Raw genomic sequence first — 20,735 nt, 5'->3', positions numbered from 1 at the left:
CGCATTTGTGTGGAAAAGAAAGTGGGAAAGAAGGGGATGCGGGAGTCAGGGCTTCAGAAGCTAATGCTGGCATAAGGTGAGAGGCACCGCATACTGAGAGGCTACAAATGAAAACAGAGCTTTGGAAACTCTGTTTCCAAAAGAAGAAATGATTGGCACTGGCTCCAGCTTTAAAAAGAGGCTATGGATAGGCAGTGCAGGATGTCCTAGAACAGAACCAGAGGGACCAGGAAGGCACCCGAAATCAGCAGGGCAGCACCACAGGTGGTGTGGGAGGGGAACGATGTCTTCTTGTGGAATGCTCTTGAGTCTCTGCCTTAAGCATTGGCACAGAAATCTAACTGCCACTCTCCCCCTTGGCAGAGGAAGGAGAGGGAGAGGGAGAGGGAGAGAGGGGGAGAAAGAGAGAATCTACAGATCATTCTTCAAAATGCAATTAAACGTTTGATTCAGACGAAGCAATTGGGATACCATGCGGGCAGTCTCTGGCAGGCAGGGGTGGTGGTTTTCAAGGGGGTTGGGCACAAAGGAATATCCTGGAACACTTGTGATAACCGTGGCTGGGTTATCCGAGGGCGATTCTCAACCTGTGGGGTTGAAGGGTCACCTATCAGATATCCTGCAGATCAGATATTTATATTCTGATTCATAACAGTAACAAAATTAGTTATGAAGTAGCAACAAAAATAATTTTATGTTTGGGGGTCACCACCACACGAGGAACTATATTAAAGGGTCGCAGCATTAGGAAGGCTGAGAACCACTGCCCTAGAGTTTCTGACTCAGTAGGTCTGGGCCAGGCCCCCAAGACTTGCATTTCTAAAAACTCCTAATGTGTGTGTTTCTCTATGTTTGTGCCTGTGTGTGGTCTCTCATGCGTGTGTGTGTGTGTGTGTGTGTGTGTGTGTGTGTGTGTGTGTGTGTGGTTTTTTTTCTGTTTCTGCCTGTGTATGGTTTCTCTCTCTCTCTCTCTCTCTCTCTCTCTCTCTCTCTCTCTCTCTCTCTCTCTCTCTCTCTCGTGTGTGTGTGTGTGTGTGTGTGTGTGTGTGTGTGTGTGTGTGTCGGTTTATGTGGGAATATGTATGTGCTTGTGGGTCAGCTTGCTGTAGATGATAATGAGATCCACTCTTTGGGAAACTCTTGCCTAGGAAAAACTGGTCCCTTTAGAGATTGATCAAAGTGGTCTTTAGTTCCTTTAGAACGATAAATCATGACAATATAAAATGAGGTAAGTGAGCATGCTCTTTTAATTCTAAGCTTACAGACCAATATAAAACTTTAAACATGAAAGGAAAACGTTTGAAAATGCCATCGATTCTCGTCAGCACGACTCGTTCAATGAAGAAAAACCTCAAAAGTTCAGGTAGGGCTCCCTTCTTGGTTTTGTGCTTCCCGTAGAGTCTTACTTTTGTTTTCTTTTGATCCACTCTAATTTCCTGTTTCTTCTACAGGAGTTTCTCAGTGGTGTGAGGGAAGGGGAGGGAAGAAGAGAGCCAGGAGATGTCTTTCCCAGCCTTGGACCCAGGGAGCCTTCAGAAGGATGGGGTGTCCATGACTCTGCCATGCGAGTGGGACAGCCACATTGGAGGAAGAGGTCGGGCAGGCTGAGCTTGCGGTCACACTGGGGAAATCTTCATCACTCTGCTCATCGTGGAGGCTCTGACTGTTCCCCTGGACTTCATCTGAGTCTGGAACACAAAGAGAACACAGCGGGGAAGGATGGGATACATGCTGGTGCTCAAATCCCTCCAAAGCCTGGAATTGACTGTATTACACATGACTATCTCCTGGAGCATTTCTTAGGATAAGTCTGTGTACTATGGGTTCCCTGACAGAGGCTGGAAGAGTGATTAGAAGCCTTTAAACATCAGCAAACATTTCACATTTCCCACGATCAGACTGGGAAAGGGTGTTTTTGCTCTTGAAAAGGAGTCTGGAAATCAGAGCCATGATTCAGAGTTGTTTAAGTGTGGAAAGGGAAACAGTCTAATCAGTAACTAACGAAGGCAAACAGAGAGGTTGGTGGGTATTGGTGTCCATCAGTGGCCTGTGTGTGTTCGCTGTTGGTGTTCACATCTGACATTTCCTCTGGAAGAAAAAGGCTGAAGGAGGTCAGTGGGGCCAGTCAGAACCAAAGACTGATGTTCAAGGCGGAACTCCCAGATAGAACACAGGGTAGGTATTCCGTCAGCTTTAAACCAAGTCTGGAAGCTGCATCTTGCTCTTGCCAACATTTGATCTCTAAGGGGAAACACAAAACCACAAGTGATATTTATGAATTTGGGATGCTCTTAAGAATCTAGATCCACAATTTTAGAAGAGGAAAGAAAAATCAAGGCTGGTATTGACAGAAAACTAAAGGTCTCTTTTTTTTTTCTTTTAACTACAATCAGCGGCTACTGTCTGTTGGCCCCAGGACGTAACAGTTGCATAGCTCACAGGCCACCTTTGGATTAGCTATGCCACCTTCAACACGGCTCTGATTAACAATTATATCTGTTGAGGGAAATACCAATCTAAATGCCAAGTGCTTTCATTATGAAGGGATTGTTTAATATTTCATACTCCGAACCAAACCACACACCAGGATTGACTGTGTCAGCGTGTTTTGCACAGAAGACACACGTTGAGCAGTAGACTGCTTAATTATGTGATTATTTGTCTTTAAGGAGACTATACAAACATGAATAGGAGCTGCTAAGAGAGGTATATTGCTTTTCTGCTATCCTTAATCTATGTCTATAGGCATTACAAGTTACAAGTTGGCTTTTAAAACAAATATCTAAAATGTAAGTTACTTTTAGTGCCGGCTGGGCATTTGGGTGATAAGGGGTCCTTGAGCAGAAAAATGGACACTTTCTATGGGTGGCATTCTGACTTAATGCTATTTCCTTCCCCTTTCTCTGGCTGGTAGTAATCATTCTGTGTAGAAGTTGGAGGTGGGGAAACAGGGTGCTAACTTCTTAATTAACCAGGGTAGGTTTACCACTTTGGTCATTGAATCACCAAGTATAATGATAGAAAGCATGGCTACTTTGCAATAAGTTGAAATTCTGGGAGATATGAAGGTTCTCGGTGTCACACTGCGGAGGAGATGTTATGAGTGCAGCAGAAAGTTCAAAAGCACCAGTGAAGTTCAAACCAGCTTAGAAGTTGGGTTCTGTGGTCTCAGTTTACAAGGCAGCGGATGATGTGCAGCTGGGTGTTGAGAATCCTCCTTCCAGTTCCAGCCGGACAAGACACCTTTGTATCAATGGCTTGACATTTTGGAGTCTGTGGTCAGACTTTGAGGCAGCTTCAGAGCACAGAAAGAGAGAGATGGGACACTGGACAACTGTCTAAAGGGGACAGTGGAGTGAAGAGGTTCCAACTGGGTTCTTAACCCAGAAGACAAGGAACCTCGTTTCTGCTTCTGAGGACTTCTAATGACCTTGAATGTCATGTTCAGTGTTAGTTTCTTTTCTTTTCTTTCTTTTTTTGAGACAGGGTTTCTCTGTGTAGCTTTGGTGCCTGTCCTGGATCTTGCTCTGTAGACCAGGCTGGCCTTGAACTCAGAGATCTGCCAGGCTCTGCCTTCTGAGTGCTGGGATTAAAGGCATGCGCCACCACTGCCTGGCTCAGTTTCTAAAGCTGACCCTCCACTACTCATCCTGTTCTTCATGGCCTGATAGCAATCTCTGTGTGTGTGTGTGTGTGTGTGTGTGTGTGTGTGTGTGTGTGTATGTGTGTGCGCGCGTGTGAGCCTATGCAAGAGTGCTTTTAGATGGCAGATTCACCAAGTGAACTCTATATCCTGTTATCCTGTTTACAAATTCAGCTATTTTGGAGGAGAAAAACTTGCCAAGGAAGAGGAAACTCTCCTCACAAAATTGAAAACACTTTTACGATCTAAAGATGAGCACCAGAGACACTAGAATAATTCATTTCGTGAAGATTGCCAGGAATCCTTGCTCTGGAATTCCCCTGCCTGTGCTTACATCATGCCTACGTGAGGCATCATGGTCAGAGAGAACAGATTGACATTTGCTCCTCTCGAACTCTGCTGCCTGGTTTCCGAGAGATTTGTCTTGATTTATTTATTTGTTTGTCTATTTGCCTCTCTTGGCTGTGAGTGGCTGCAACACATGGTAAATCTTTAACTTCAAGTGTCCTTCTGTGGTGACCAACTAAAATATTAGCAAAATAAATGTTTTATGGGAAAATGTTGGCAGGAGCCCCAACAGAAACAGGTGGTATTGGGTTATTTCAATATAATGTAATGATACAGCCAGGTTTCCATCTGGGCAGCATGTGGTTGGGACTGCTCAGAGAGTATCAAAGCACATGAGTATGCACTGGGGAAGCCCGTGGCGTACAAGTGTGCAGCTAGATGGCTACTTTAGGAAATAATAGTCTGGGTTTGGGGTCCTCTGGGTTAAATATTTTGACTGTCAAAATCTGAATTTCTTCATAAAATATTAAAAGGCAAAGCAAACCCCTGACATGCAATACTGAGCGGCATAATTACCAGGCAGTTCCTGGAAGCCGTAGAGAATGTGCATAAAGCAAGGCATTGATTATAAAAGAGTTCATTACCCTTGGAAGTGAAGACAAGCTTTAGCGGGAGCCTTAGAGCAGAGTGGCTTTACCATCAAGGCTTACTATACTGTGAAAAAGGTTCAGCCTTGTCAATAGGAGTACAATTAGGAAATAGGAGAGACTGGAAGCAGCTGATTGCTGAAGGCCTGGCTGTCATCCAAAGCTAAAGAGATGAACCCTTGATTTGTCACGAGGGACGTGTCTCTCCCCCATTCCATAACATTCCTGCTTCAGGCACTTTGAAACACATGGAGTTAGGAACACACGGAACATTTGGTTTTGTACTCAGCTTTCCTCACTGTACATTCATGCTAAGCCAGATCATAAACTCTTGGCTCAGCAACTCCCTATACGTATCCCAGAGAGGAGCATCAGACTATGGTTGTGTGCAGAGGCAGAGATACCTCCCTCCCTGGCTCTCTCAACTCCAGCCAGAGGAAGAAGGCTGGAATATACACAGTGGGAGTAAGCAATTTGGAAGTGGCTTATAATCTCCTGTTGATTAGAAGATGAAGGAAGTCATGGGTACCATCTGCCAAAATGAAGGAGCCACTTGGACCCCAGAGTAATTGGCTGGGAAGGCTTGGCTTCCAGAGGATTCTTTGCAGCCATTAATGCAACAGATACAGAGATGCTGAAAACAAAGCCCTATGTATGGATCTAACAGTCAATATTTAAAAATGGTGGACAGTATAAGCTCAGGAAAAGGACATAAGGAAATCAAAGCACTTAGTTATAACGTCCTAACACTATGGTACCAGAGGGCCATGCTCTCATGCTCCTGCTGGTTGCCCAAGGAGTGGGCGTTCCTGCAGCATCTCCCTCCTCTACACGAGAGGATCTGGTGTGATGAAAGGGCTGGATGCTCCAAGTCCAATCCTTTCCTTGCACTCTCATGGAGCTGAGTTGACACCAAAAAGAACACAGTGCCATGGAGGAAAGGCAAGGGAGCAAGGACTCTGGGTTATGTGGGGAGGTGCTTTTCTTCATCTGGACAGATCTGTGTCAAAGAATCATGGCATGTCTCAGTTCCTACAATGCATTGGGGTGACTGTTTGCATCATAAGACTTAGGCTTCTGAAGGGTTGAAAGAGGTAGTAGTGGCACGTACAGTTTTCTCAGATAAGAAGTTTACCATCTCATGAAAGAAGACAGACATTCAGAGAAGAATGGGAACGTGTGCTACCCAAGGAAATAGACTTACTGATTTTATTCCCATAGCATATGGTTCATAGTAGATGCTGAACCTAGCAGGCTGGAAGAGAGCTGACAGGGATTTACAGGCATCTGACTGGCTTAGAAGTTATGCCTAACTCCAAATACTGACTTTTTCCTATTACACACCAAGTTCCCTCTGATCCACTCAGTGCTGAGGAAATAGAATGTGATTTAAGAGTGAGGTGCAGAACTCATAACAGAGATCCAAATTCATGCCTCAGATGTAACTGTTTGACTTTTCAGCCAGGCAGAGCTTTCTGGTTGTCAGAAATCATCTGAATTTGGGGCACAGCTGAATTAACTGCACACCTATTGAAAACTCATATATTACTCAGAATTCCTTTACCTCCCCTTTCTCCTGAACTACAAACTGTGGAGGCCTTCAACCACAGTCACTTTGCAACTGCTACGATACCAGTCTGGGTCATTCACAGAGAAAGATATTTATTCAGCTCATGATACTTGAGGTTGGTAAACCCAGGGACGCAGCAATCGCTCATGACGAGAGCCTTTGCGCTGCATCGTAACGAGGCACAAGGACAAAGGGCGAACTGAAATAGAGAAGGGCCAGCCGGCTGGCACAGCGACCTGCTCTCTAAACAGCGGGCACACCCCTGTGATCACACATCTGCCTTCCATGCGGGCTGTGTCTTCAGGACCCAGGAACCCTCCGTAGGCCCCATCTCTCAATAGGGCTGCTCTGAGGAGAGCTGTCCCAACACATGAGTCAAGGGGTCCGTTCAAACCATAGCAGCTTCCTAGTGCAATACCAGCCTTCCCTGTCAGGAAAAACATCATGAGCACGGGGGGAAGCAGACTTTTCTGAGTTAGGGAGGAGGCTGGAGCACAGAGTGTGCTTTTCAGGCAGGAAGAGCAGCGATGAGGTCGTGGATTTTGCTCTTCCCTGCCGCATCATGGTGTAAGGTGGGAGGGGAGAGAGAGGGAGGCTGGGAGCGCTGTGGAGAAAGATCATGTAGAGCACATTTCAAGATTTATGTACAACGTGTTAAAATGGATAATGTCAAGCAAATTGTCAAGAGTGTGAATTTCACAAGGGCCAAAGCTTGAATCATCCCTGCTTTCAGGAACCCCTCAAAAATGATAATGCTGGCAATGAGATATCATTTAAGTAAGATGGCTAAGTTGAGGCCAAATGCTGAAAAGATTGGATGATTTGTGACATAGTAGCAAGTCATTTATTGTGTCAAAAATGAAATTTGTGACAGAACTTGATGAAAACTAGCTTACGGATTTATCATTTTTACAGGATGGTTTTCTGCAGGGTCACGAAAACTTGTGTGCATGTATTTCAAAGATAAGAAGTTTGAAAGATACAAAATATGATGGGAGAAAACAGCTTGACTTCAGAGCTGGAGAGATGACTCAGCAGTTAAGTGCACTGGCTGCTCTTATGAAGGACTGAGGTTCAATTCCCAGAACCCACATGGCTGGTCACCATGGTCTGTCACTCCAGTTCCATGGATTCAGCACCCTCTTCTGACCTCCATAGGAACCAGGCATGCACATGGTGCACAGACATACACGCAGGCAAACACCCATACACATTAAACAAACAAACAAGTTTGGTTTCAATGCTGAGAAAATAATGTAGCTAAATCCTGGGGTCTCAACATTAATGAACAGTGGAAGCTTTGGAAACTGATGCCCTAGTTTAGAGACTTAAAAGGTCTGCTTAAGCTCATTTTATTTTTCAAGTTCTAGCCTCCCCAGTTAGTCTATAGTAGAACTAAAGCTAAAGCCATCAGACTTGCCAGGTTTAAAAACGTTTAGTAAATTTAACTACTCTTTTAAGCGAGTTAACCAAGCTTCTTCAAGGTCAAGTTAAGGCAAACACTTTTGTGCTGCTTGACATGTTGGGCAATCACATTCCTAAGAACAGAGATGAACATGTAGCCTACATTTTTGATTTGATGTGAGTGTTTTAAAACAGACTTCAAGATGAAGGGGAAAGAAATCAGCATTTTGGTACATATGAAGCATCACTTCAGTTGATACAAACATTACCTGCCCATTTGCAAATAGAGTGTATACAGCTACAAGCCAACACCTAATGTGAAACACTGACTGTGTTATTTCTGTAAGTCCTCTGCTTCAGAGACAAATATCCCTAGCCTGGTGGTCATGCTTTACTTATGTGCTGTGGATATCGCTCTGTATAAATAAACACTGATTGGCGAGTGGCTAGGCAGGAAGTATAGGCGGGACTAACAGAGAGGAGAAAAGAGGAAACAGGAAGGCAGAGGAGGGACTGCCTGGAGCTGCTGCCAGGACAAGGAAGATGTAAAGTACTGGTAAGTCACGAGCCACGTGGCAAAGTATAGATTAATAAAAATGGGCTAAATATAAGAGTAAGAGCTAGACAATGATAGGCCTGAGCTAATAGCCAAGCAGTTTAAATAATGTAAGAGTCTGTGTGTTTATTTTATAAGTGGGCTCCGGGACTGGTGGGACTTGGTGGGAGCTGGAGAGAAATTCTCCAGCAACACTCATGGCTTCTTTTCTTGGCAGCATCCACATGTGTGAACAACTCTTTTCAAGAATGAAGTACACAAACAGTGACAGTTAACCCAAAATATCTGGTGAGCACCGTGCGAACTCACCAAGACTCACAGCTACCTCCATAAAAGCAGATACAAATGCTTGAGTTTTAAAATATGTTATCAAATGTCCTGGCTGCTTTACATTGTACTCTTTTTTTCTTTTATGCAAAATAATATGTTAAAAATCAATGAAATTTCATTACTCATATGTATTTGTTCTTATTGTCACAAACTTGCTACATGCTCTATGGTTCTAAAAGACTAGACAGGACAGTCCATAATTAGGATTCTTAGGTTAGGACTGTTTGGCTTATCTGGTGGCAGAAACCACAAAAATTATTACATGCACAATTTTATTCTTTTGTACTTCTCTCTCTCTCTCTCTCTCTCATCAGATTTCATTAGTGTTTGTGAATCTAACGTATTGTTTAAGGCAATTCTTTGTTCACTGTGGCCCAAAGGAGCCAACAGTTTGGACACCCCCATCTACATGGTCTGACTGAAAACCATCTAAGCTGTTCCTTACTGATTTGACAACAAATCAGACTCATGATAATTTACAAATGAGAAAATTGATGCTTACATGGTTAAAAGGCCTACGGTCATGGAGGTACAAAGGATAGGACTACCTGACTCTAAATCCTCCAAGGCTTTTGACCCTTACACCAAAATTACATCCCCCACTATCAATAAGAAAGTTGTGATTTCATATCACATTGGTAGTTAAAGCTGTGGATGTTGGTTAACTACTTAAGAAAAGTCAGAGGATTCTCTCTTGACAAAGTCGATTTCACACGGGTTGAACGCAGTTTATCAGCAGCAAAACACAAGCCAGTCAATATGAAGGAAGAAGATGTTAGTGAAGCTAAGAAGTGATAACAAGACAGAGAAAGGCTTGATCAAAAGAATAAAGATAGGAGGAGAGGATGATTTACTTACAAAATACCTCCAAAGTTTAAGTATGCCAACATATCAGCAAAGTTAAAAGACAAATTACCATGAAAAAAAAAACCCACACATAATCTTTATGGCAGTTTAAGGTGAAAGCCCTCAATGTGCATCACAATCTTATTAGTCTAAGAAACAAAGCTCTAATAGTCACAAAACTCACAAAGAATGAACACAAGTGGGCAAATAAATAAAATAGGTTCAACTTCAGCAGCCATAAAATAAATTTAATTAAAGTCTTCCTTGTGTAGTAATTGGGCAGAGAGGAGAACGAAATGCTAGAGTTGATAAAAACATGGAGATAAAGACTGAGCACACACTGGAATGTTGTCTTAGATTAATGTGGAGTGTGGTTGTAACAACTCATCTGTAGGACAGTTTGCCAACTTTGTCCCATAAAACGTTAACCTTAGCAATGCCCTTCCTACCTTTGAGGATAGGCATTGAAGCAATGACTGCAACATAAATAATTAAAAAAGAAGATTTGCTAAAATTGTAAACATTTAATGTAATATCATGTAACTATTCTGGATAATTTTGAAGAGGTAAATTTAATGGTGTGATAAATGCTCCATATATATTCCTTAGTAAAAAGAGGGCTAAAAAGTGGTATCTTTTTCTAAAAATTGTATGCATATTTAAAGTGACTGGGGGAAAATGCTGTAATGGTAATAAGGTATGAGCTGAGTTCTCTGACTGAGACAGAGAATTTGTAATCAGACTGAAATGTTGTTATAAAGTGGACTAACTGTTCTTGAGTATGCTGTATGTACATGTGTGTGCACAGGGGTGTGCTATGTGGGTGCAGAGGCCAGAGGAAGACACTGGGTGTCCTGTTCTACCACTCTCTGCATTAGTCCCCCATCATCTCTCACCAAACCCAGAGCGAGGCTGGCAGCAAGCAAGGCCTAGTGATCCTCCTGTCTCAGCTCCCATTCCCTACTTGGTGCAGGGGTCGCAGGTGTGAATCTATGCCCAAGCTCGCATTTCCTACCTGGTGCTGGAGCTGCAGGTGTGAATCTATGCCCAAGCTCCCATTCCCTATCCTGGTGCTGGGAGTGCAGGTGTGAATCTATGCGGAACTTTTTATATGGCTCCTGGAGAACTGAACCCAGGTCCCTATACTTGCTCAGCTACTGACTTATCTCCTTAGCCCCTGCTCACTTTTTGTATGACTTATTAGGACATGGTACATTTGTGTGAGAGGAGGAAGGCTAATGATTAAGTGCAAACATCTATCATTAGAAAGAATTGCTTCCACATCTAATTATATTACTGCTATAGTATTGTGTTTATTATCACAGTTCTGGATGATCTGGACATGCTGTTGGGAACAGAAAGCTTCATACAGGGAAAATGCTGCTTTGAAATTTCCATGTGAATGGAGGGAATTGTTAATTTTCCAGTGAGTGAATATGAAGAACGAGACACTGGGTGTGGCAGTGCACAAACATAATCCCAGACTTTAGGAGGTGGAAGTGAGAGGGCAGAGAGCTGAAGGCCCGGCGGCAAGTCAAAATCACCACCAACAGAACCGAGGCACTTTTAAAAGAGATGTGAACCCACCCTGGAGTGAGCAGAGCCCTGGAGGCAGAAACTACTTTCCTAATGAGTACATCATCTTACAACTGTTAAAAAAAAAAAATCAAGTTTTAGAAAGAACTGCCTGAGTTCACCTGTGCTACCAAGCAGTGTGTACTCTCTCTGCGGTTGACTTCTGGTTGCCTAGCTCAGGAGCACAGGGATTTTCCACCACCAGTCACACCCAGGCATACCCAGCGTGAGACAACCTCACTACAACGATCTGAAATGGGACGTCTCATTTATAACTTCAGGTTTTTACAGAGGTCTTATAGGTGAACAGCCGCAGAACCATGTGATTAGCCTCGCTACAAGGAAAACGAAAATAGATCCTGCCATTTAGGGAGTGAAATAAAGGGTCATTCAGGGGTTACTTTCCCTAGAGTAAACACTGAATTCTAGTAAACCTGGAAAGACAGTGTCGTGGCCACCAAGTGAATCTAATACCCGCCAAATCCACAGATGGTGTGTTTGTGTGTGTGTGTGTCGGGGGGTGGTGGTGGCTGGGAATTCCCTTCAAGTGGGGAATATGATCCTGGAGGTTTGCTATATGCACACTCCTGCTGTGCCTGATTCCCAGGCTCATGGACTTAGGGGCCTGGACGGGGATTGGCTTGGTTAATAGTTCTTTAATCTCCAGTGTTCTCTTTAACCTGCATATGTCCACTTCTTTTTCCCTTTTTACTCATTGGCTTCTCAAGAGACCTTACACTGTAGGAAAATCTCTTTACTCCAACTGCTCTGTAGCCTCTAACCCATGACATCATTCCCACAGTCCTCTGGGGCTCATGAATGCTACCCTCCAGCCAGTAGCTCCAGAGCAGTTCCACATCCATCAGACCAGCAGCCTGTTATTCAGCACCCATTAAGCTTTTGAGGAAATGTTTATGCCGCGGATACTTATTAAAGGAAACAGAACAAAGAAATACAACACCAGCTTATTAGGACTGAAGTAGACCATAGAACGAAACCCTCCTCACTTGGCAAGCACTGGAATCTGGGCTTGGGAAATCTGGAGGCCGGATGAGAAAGAATGCTGTCCTTCAGATAGTGAGTGAGAAGACGCCGGCCTCATATAGATGGAGGGAACGTATCCTCATCCGAACCTCCACACTTGGCATTTAGGACAGAACAGCATTGTTTCAGGGCTGTGAGCCTCTTGACTGGTAACAGTTCAAACGCTATGGATGGCCTTGGCCACCGCAGGCTGTTCCACAACTCTGCTTCTCTCACCTAGCTTCCCTTCCCTTTTCTCAAAGAAATTCTCCCTTGGAAGGAGATACACCTTTGGGACAATGGTTTTTAGGCAGGCATTTACTAAAGATCTATGGACCAGGTGGTTTCTTTTTGGCCACCAAACAGCTCCCAAATCATGACTCAGAGACTTATTAGTTATGAATGCTCAGCCTAGCTTAGGCACGTTTCTGGCTAGCTCTTTTAACTTAAACTAACCTATTTCTCTTTATCTATGTTTTGCCTTGGGACTTTTAACCTTTTCTTACTCTTTCTTCCTTCGTTTCTTCTTTCCTGCCTTCCCCCTCCTCCTCCTCCTCCTCCTCTCTCTCTCTCTCTCTCTCTCTCTCTCTCTCTCTCTCTCTCTCTCTCTCTCTTTCTATCTCACTTTCACTGCTTCTCTGTCTGGCTGTGTCTGCCTGGCTTCAGGCCCCAGGTATGTCCCTCACTGCCTCCATTGTCTTCTCTCTTCCTCTTCTCTCTCTTCTTTTTTCTCCTACTTATCCTCACTACCTGGCAGCCCTGCCTGTCCTCCTTCTGCCTAACTACTGTCCATTCAGCTTTTTATTAGACCAATCAGGTGCCTTGGGCAGGCAAGATGAACAGATGCAACAATCTTTACATAATTAAACACACATTCTTACATCATTAAACAAATGTAACACACCTTTACACAGTTAAAGTCATATTCTGCAGCACAAACAAATGTAACACAACTTTACATAGTTAAAATAATATTCCACAACAGATCTGTTCTTTCCTAAGTGTCACATGTGCAATGCTCTAGTGTGTGCTCTCCTGCTCCACAGGGATCCGGTTAGAGGCAGGGTTGACGACTTGCTGTGAGCTTGGGAGAGTCTCACTCAGAGAAACCTGCAAGATAAGGTCTGAGTTTTACATGCAGAGGCTTGAAGCAAGAGGAAACACTTAACTTAGATTCTTGTTGTTGTTGTTTTTAAATAGAGGTTGTTGCTAAAATGCACACCAACTCTGCAAGTCCCACATGGAGCTGAAGACTCTGTGTTGCTGAAAACGTCCTAGGTCTCTCTTTGAGCAGCAATGTCCGGTCCTGGAGGAGGAAATGCCGTCTCTGACGGGTTACTCCAGCCTTGTCTCTAGTAGGAGGTGCAGAACCTTGTGAATTGAGATGGAATGTGGCTGGGGTGGGGGGATGGCTGAGAAGTCAGTGTGCCCTCTAGTAAAAACACCCAGACCTCTGCTTTTCCCAGTTCAAGCCCTTAGGCACACTATTCTTTTTTAAATAAACCAGTGGTTAACTTCAGCTTGTTACAGGTCCGAGAGACCTTAGGGGGAGGCTCAGACTACACGACTCAGTTCATTGACTGTAGCAACAACCAATTTCGAGGTGATTATGGCTATCATAAACTCTGATCAATCTTTAAATAAGGTTTCCAGGTTTTGAACCCAAACCATCTATTTTGAGAATTGGTCTTATCCCCAGGTTAATATTTGATTCACCATCAAACAGAATGTGAGACACATTTAGTTACGATTGTAACTATACCTACCCTCCACCACAAGGAAATAGGATCACACCTAATCTTTAGTTTCAATTTTCCATACATTATACATCTGACTGGATAGTCATGAGCAGAGACAGTTAAGGCTGTTTGTTTCAGTTCTATAAAGAAATTAATCAGTGCTTAACTATATGAGGTTGATTATTAATAGTGCTGGCAATCTGACCATATGCTATGACTTCATCTTTTCTACATCAGGAAACTACATGAGAATATATTGATGGCTTTTCTTATGCCTTTCCCCATGCCAGAGTAGCACTTGGGGAGGAAAGAGGTTCACATTGTGACCCAATGGGGAGAAGAGGCCAGGCATGTGCCATTCTGAACACCCTGTGTGGGTTTAGGATTCATGCAAAGGGGCCAATGCGCAATGACCGTTGAACAGAAGCAGCAAAACTTTACAGCATCATAAGCATCTACAGAATAAGCTTCACTGAATCTCAAGGTCTTTCCTAAACCACCACTACACTGCCAGAATACAGCAAGGGAGAGCGAAGACTCACGTCAGGAGGCGAGTTCAAATCCCACTCTCTCACTGCGTGACTTGAGGAAGCCATCTAGCACTTCTAACATTCTATTGCCCTAGTTGAGAAACCTCAGTGTGTCTGTCAGTGCAGGATCACCCGAGAATTGAACACAATAAATGGCTGACCCTGGCCCACATTAAGGGCACAGTATACAGTGGAGAGTCCAGTGCCCAAGGTAACTTGGAGAACTAAGACTTAAGACTTCTGTCATCCTTGGTAAACTGGTGACCCCAGTGATAATATTTCCAATACTGCTTTTATTTTACACCTGTCTTTGATGTCCTTTTCAAGCATCCAATGCCAACATCTAATCCTCCCCACCCCATTGCTATGAATCTCCAACCAACTTGAACTTCTCTGCCATCCATCTGTTATGTGACGAAAGACTCCTTTTCTTTGCCTGCATCAGGGAAGACACTGTAGGCTCTAACTGTGTGTGGCAAGGGTGCCACTTCCAGGGAGGGCACTGTGACCAGGCAGGCTCCACAAGACCCATGGAACTCCTGCTATGACAGACAGCTGGCTGCCCGGTCAGTGGACGTTCCCCTGACTTCCTTACTGAAAAAAAATCATTTGCAGATGTTCAGCTCAAATCCTTCCTCACAGGTTAGGGTGGACAAGCATATGCACATGGAAATCGCTGAGAGTGATTTCCTCTTTAACGGTGGTGCAGACAGCTGTCACCTCCCCCTCCCCCCGCCCCACCCCCTTCTTTCTTCCCCATCATCCTTTCCTGGATATGGAAGTGATAATGACCAGTGTTCCAAGCCAGAAAGGACCATCATCAGGCTGTAGCCCTGAGGATGGGAACCATGTGTTAAAAGTGGCGGGAAAGGAAGAGGGAAGGAATTTGGGACCCTGATAATACTGTGGATTTCCATACATGCCTAGATTACATGTCTCTGGACTTCTATTGCACAAGAAAGAAAGACAGACAAACAGAAAGAAAGAAAGAAAGAAAGAAAGAAAGAAAGAAAGAAAGAAAGAAAGAAAGAAAGAAAGAAAGGAAAAACCATAATCAAAACAAGTTGCCATTGTTACTACTGATCCACGCTACTTGTAACTAAATGCGATTTTCTTTCCCACTTCGGTGAACTTCTCAAAGAGACTTGTCCTATCCAGAAAGGGCCCTGGAAGAACAGTGTCCCACATCTGTGCTACCATTGCAAAGGAATAAGCTTTATGCAACATGGTAACTTTTAAATTAAAAAAATATTTATTTTTCATTACTATGGGTGTGTATGATGCACTGTAAGAGTGGGTGCTTGGGCCTTTGGAGGGCAGAGAGCAACTTTGGACAGTCAACTCTCTCCTTCCATTGCAGGTTCTGTAGAGGATTGAACTCAGGTCATCAGGCTTGTGTGCAAAGTGCTTTTACCTGGTGAGTCCTCTCAGTTCTGTCTCCAACAGAGTTGCTAATGAGCCAGTATGTTCCTCATAAGTGGCTGGAACCGCATAGACCCCTTTCAAAGGGAAGGATTTATTGAATTTCCTGGTACTCTGCACTTGGAATAAAGATACAAAGGCACACCTTCCTTAAGGCCTTTACCTAATTGGGTCCATGTTCTGGAGTTAACAAAGTCACCATGTTGTAATGGCTCTGCTTTTCATTCCTCATCAAGGCAGACTCACTCTTTACTGGACACTGGCAAAACCAGGCTCTTAAAAACACACATGAGGCTGGCTGGTTTGCATTTTCTTCAATCCTCTGGACTTTCTCATTTCTCTATGGGTCTAAATGAGCTCCAGTCACTCTGACTTAAAGGTATTTGATCTGAGGCTGCCACACACTGATTTAGAGGTTACCCATGTTCCTCAGACCAGACAGAGTGCGCCACATGATCCCACCTCCCTTTTGGCTGAACTAGGCTTGGCCTTCGAGACTGCTGCTCCTTGCTGCCTTAAATGCGTGGCTGAGATGGCCTGACTTTAGAGAACAGCCCTTAGCACTGAAGAGATCTGTCCACTGAGAAATCTAAACAAATCCTTAGTTTTTCTCTTTACATTAGACTTTACATAACTAGAGTGAGACTTAAACAAAACTATCTATGTTTAAATAAAATTCAGATTTATGTTTTAAATAACATTTTTATTAATTCTTTGAGCATTTCATACAATGTTTTTGATCCTATTCACTTCCCTACCTTGACTTTTCCCAGACCACTTCTTCCATCCACTCCCCATCCCCCAACTCTGAGTTTGTTTTTTTTCCCCCTATGGGGTCCAGTTTTTGTTGTTCAACTCTTGTTGGGTTTGAGGCCTGGCCTGGAGTATGGTGGACCTACCAGGGGTCACGGCATTAAAGGAACGGACTCTTGCTCTCCCAGCAGCTGTCAGCTGCTGGTAGCTCCCCAGTTAGAGGCGGGATTTTATGTCCTCCATTCCTGACCCGTGCTGGGATTTCCTTTTGCTTGATCTTGTGCAGGTCTTGGGTGTGCTGCCACAATCATGGTGGCTTTATCTGTGTAGCTGCCTGGTTGTGTCCAGGAGACGCTGTTTCTTGAGGTTGTTCTCTACCTCTGGCTCTTACGGTCTTTCTGTCCGTCTTCCATGGAGGTCCTTGAGCCTTAGGGGGACTGGTGAGATATGAATGTCCCCTTTGGGCTGAGCACTCCAGTCTCATGCTCTGCATGCTGCCTGACTTTGGGTTATTTCTACTGCAGGAAGCAACCTCTCTGGTGAGTGTTGAGAGATGCACTGATCTGTGGGTATAGCACCGAGTCATTTGAAGTCATTTTAATACTGTATCCATTTAGTAGAAACATAGTGTTAGGTTCTCCCAAACTCTAGATTTAAATGCAATCTACCCAAGCTTTGCTTGAGGCCTTTGATTTGAACATCTATACAACTGTCCCTGTTCGCTTAACTTTGTTTTTTATTATATTGCTGATAGAGCCTGGATTGACTGACACTCAATAGGTAGATATTTATCACAGATAGGCTTTGTTTCTGCCTGCTAGGCAACTTAAAATATTCATAAAATAATAGAATATCTGATTTTTAAAAGCAATATCCAGATGTTATTGTTCATATTGAGGAAAGTAGAGATAAAATTTAAGATGTCTTCACTAAACTAGAGAAAATGGTTCATTTGAACACAGACTGACAGTTTCCAGAACCATGTACAAGGAACACAAACACATAACGGAGGCACTGCCTGAAAACACTTGGTCGAAAGGCAAGACCAAGGAGACCATTGGCTGTCTGAGTGCTATAGAGATCCCGAGAGGCTGGGCTGGCTAGCTCAGACTCTTTCCTAAGCAAAGGTAAAGGGTTAAATATGCTGTGTGCTGTCAAGAGCACAGCCAAAAACTTTGGGGGTTCTGAATCTGGGGCTCACGTTCTAGACCTCCACTGAAAGACTGGGGCATCAAATGGCAATTAGTGGATTACATAAACCCTGAGCACAGAATCCTGGTTCTGCCTGCAGCAGTTTCTATGTAGGACTTAACGAGGCATGAGTTTGCACAGCAAAGTAGATTTCTTCATTAAATAGCTAATTAAACTCTTGAGAACGTGATCATGAACAGAGCTGATAAATTCTACCCAAATTAGAGCATTAACTAATCCAGGCAAGAGGCTTCCGCTCAAAACACAAAACAGAAGGCTTATTACAACCCATTCTGCACATGATGCTTACTGTCTTTCTCCCTCCATGTGTGTGTTAATTTCTAAAATATATTCTTAAATTTCCTCAGTGTGATTGAAACAGGTTGAGAGAGACCCAGAACCTGAAGCTGTGAATATAGAGAAGCCAGATCATAATAGTCCCAGATGATCACTTTTGCTTGTATCCCATTGGCTAGAATGATCTGGAAGATTTCATGTTAGGGTGAGAGAAGTGAGATCTACAGAGCAGACAAACAGTCTTTGGGAAGAACTACCTCCACAAATAAACATCCAAGGCAGATAACAAGACTGAAGTGGTAAGAAACATTTCTTTAAAGTTGGTTCTACCCAGATTTCTCAGATTTCTGTTTCTGCAGTAGAATGAGATTTGGTTCTTTGGCATTCAACTTCAGCGATGTTAAAATGTGAAAAATAATGTGTCTTTTAATCAATGCCATGCCATATTATTAGAATGTGTGACTTAAAAATAACACTAATATTTGTTTATGTGATTATTTTTAATATTTTAAAGAGTTTTCAAACCCTTATCTTATTCTGCCCCATCCCTTTTGTGTGGTGTAGGAAGGACCAATATTTTGATTTTCAATTTACTCATAACAATAACAGCAACATATGGTAAATAGAAGTTATTGACTCAGGCACTAGTCATGGTCCAAGGTTAAAAGGTAAAGACAGTATTTAGTATTTAGTATTTAGAGCACAAGAAATTCTGCTCTAACAGATGTATTATTTATTTCTGTGGGTCTGAAGATTGAACCTAAGACCCTGAGCATTCTAGGTAAGTGCTCTGTCACTGAACCACATCCTAAAGCTTCCTTCTACCTTTTCTTTTGAGACAAGCTCTTACCAATTGCTTAGGCTGACCTTAAACTTGAGATCTTTGTTTCTAATGCTCTGGAACTACAGATCTACACCTTGAGACCCAGCTCAGTTTATGTTCTTAATTGCATTTGATCAGGAAAATCTTAGACCTGGCGATCCTGAAAGTGGCTGTGACGTCACAGTGGGCTGCTGACTTACTCCACCATTTTCTCCACTGCAGCCTTGAAAACCCAAACTGTAAGGATGGAGTCTGCGATTTGAAAACTGATTTTGTCCTAGAGGAGCTGATGATTTGGGGCCTACAGTATGACTGGAAATGGTGGGAAAGCTCCTTAGTCTGCAGCTCCCTAAACTGCGAGTCATGACAGGTAAGTGTGGGGTTCACAAAAACTGGCAAAAATAAGAGGTTGTTTCTGAATGCACAATGACCAAATGTTAATTCAAATTCTCATGCATAGTGGATCCGAGGCGTTTCCCTGCAGCACTGGTTTGGAACACACAGCATGTGCACTTTGCACTGCGTGTGCCTCCATGCATGTAGGCACAGGGAGCACAATGGAAATGCCTCTGCTCAGATTCCAGCCTACTGTATGCTATGAACTGTAGTGTCTTTACTGTACACATAGTGCTGTGCTCTTATGGAAACAACAGTTTAATTACGGAAAACAAAGACAATATTTTCCTATCAACTCTTCTCAGCATGTGTTATGAGGTAGCCACTAGAGAAGACGACTTGGTTTAAGTCAGTAGAAAGTCTATTAGCAGTGATTATACTGGGTTTTTGGTATCCCGGTGCTGTCCCAGAGCTTTCTTAGTGTGCGTTTTAAGCATACCACATCCTGGGTTGACACACCTCAGTTAGCAAGAACAATTAGCCAGAAGCAGAACTATAGAAGCCATAAAGCAAGGTTAATACATTGAGATACTTTCCTGGAGCTGTGGATTTCAATGGGTTAGGTTTTTGTTTTCATTTTGGCAGCTAGTGCTGCCTACCTGCTGGGTTCCAAAGCCTAAATAGTACTTCCATTATGGCAATCAGTTGTGCAAACGTCTGGGGTCCTGTTGTATAAGTACCAAATTAATGTATCTCTGCATTGTATTGTGTTACAACGTTTCATTAGAAATAGATACTTGAGCTGCTGACTTGAGTTCACTGTAAATCAATTTTGGTTTGGGATTAGTACAGACATTTCAAAAATTTCTGAAATGGCCATTGTACAATTTTGTACTATATATTTAGACCAAGTAGTATGCTCAGAATGCTTATGCAACAAGCACTTTATTGACTCCAGGCAATATTTGAGAAAGGATGTGATGGAGCCTGGACTAGATTCCAACTGGTTATGTAGGTGAGGCTGGCCTGGAACTCTTAAGCTTTGTGTCTCTGCCTCCCAAGTGCAGGAAATACATCTGTGCACCACAATGACAGGCTTTGCTCAGTGAGTCCTTAAGAAACCTTGGTAATTAGTCTAGATGCTAGAATTGCAATAGACTGATCCTCTGTGCTGATTTAACACAACCTTTGCCGTCAAGAAGACATATTCAGTCAATGGAGGGAACTAGTGCTGAGCTCTTGCTTTGAAGATGTGTACCTTGACTCTGACTACAGCTGGACAGGCTGGGAAGCCTGCCAAGACAGCTACAGAGATCACGGACTGCAGTTGGGTTTTGGAACGTGAAGGAACTGATTACATCATGCTCCTTTGATTCTGCAGTCTTGCCAGCTCTTCTCTCTGTTTTGAAAAAAGTAAATTTACTGTGAGTTTAGCTGAGCCCAGATCCCCCTCCCTCCACTGTGGCTGCAGATGTACTTAGGAGCATGAGGGTTTGGGGGGCCAACCAATCATGTGGCAGAGCTTCACACAGGATGGGTAGGGGCTGGAGGCTCCTCTTTCCCATCTTGCCATCTAAGAGGTGTTTTCTGTTCTAAACAATCAATGTGTTGCAGATCGCTCTGCTGCAGTCTGTTGCAATTTTCTCCCCGAACATACATTCCTGCCAATGGTGAATTAGACTGCTATTACTTCACAGATGTCCTTTGATCCTAATTGGCATGTTTCCTGGCAGGGAACCATCAGAACCACTGATCCTGTTTT

The sequence above is a fragment of the Peromyscus californicus genome, unplaced genomic scaffold (assembly GCF_007827085.1).
Source record: "Peromyscus californicus insignis strain IS unplaced genomic scaffold, ASM782708v3 Scaffold_13__1_contigs__length_99412109, whole genome shotgun sequence".
Lineage (NCBI taxonomy): Eukaryota > Metazoa > Chordata > Mammalia > Rodentia > Cricetidae > Peromyscus > Peromyscus californicus.
Note: the sequence above shows the minus strand (reverse complement) of the source record.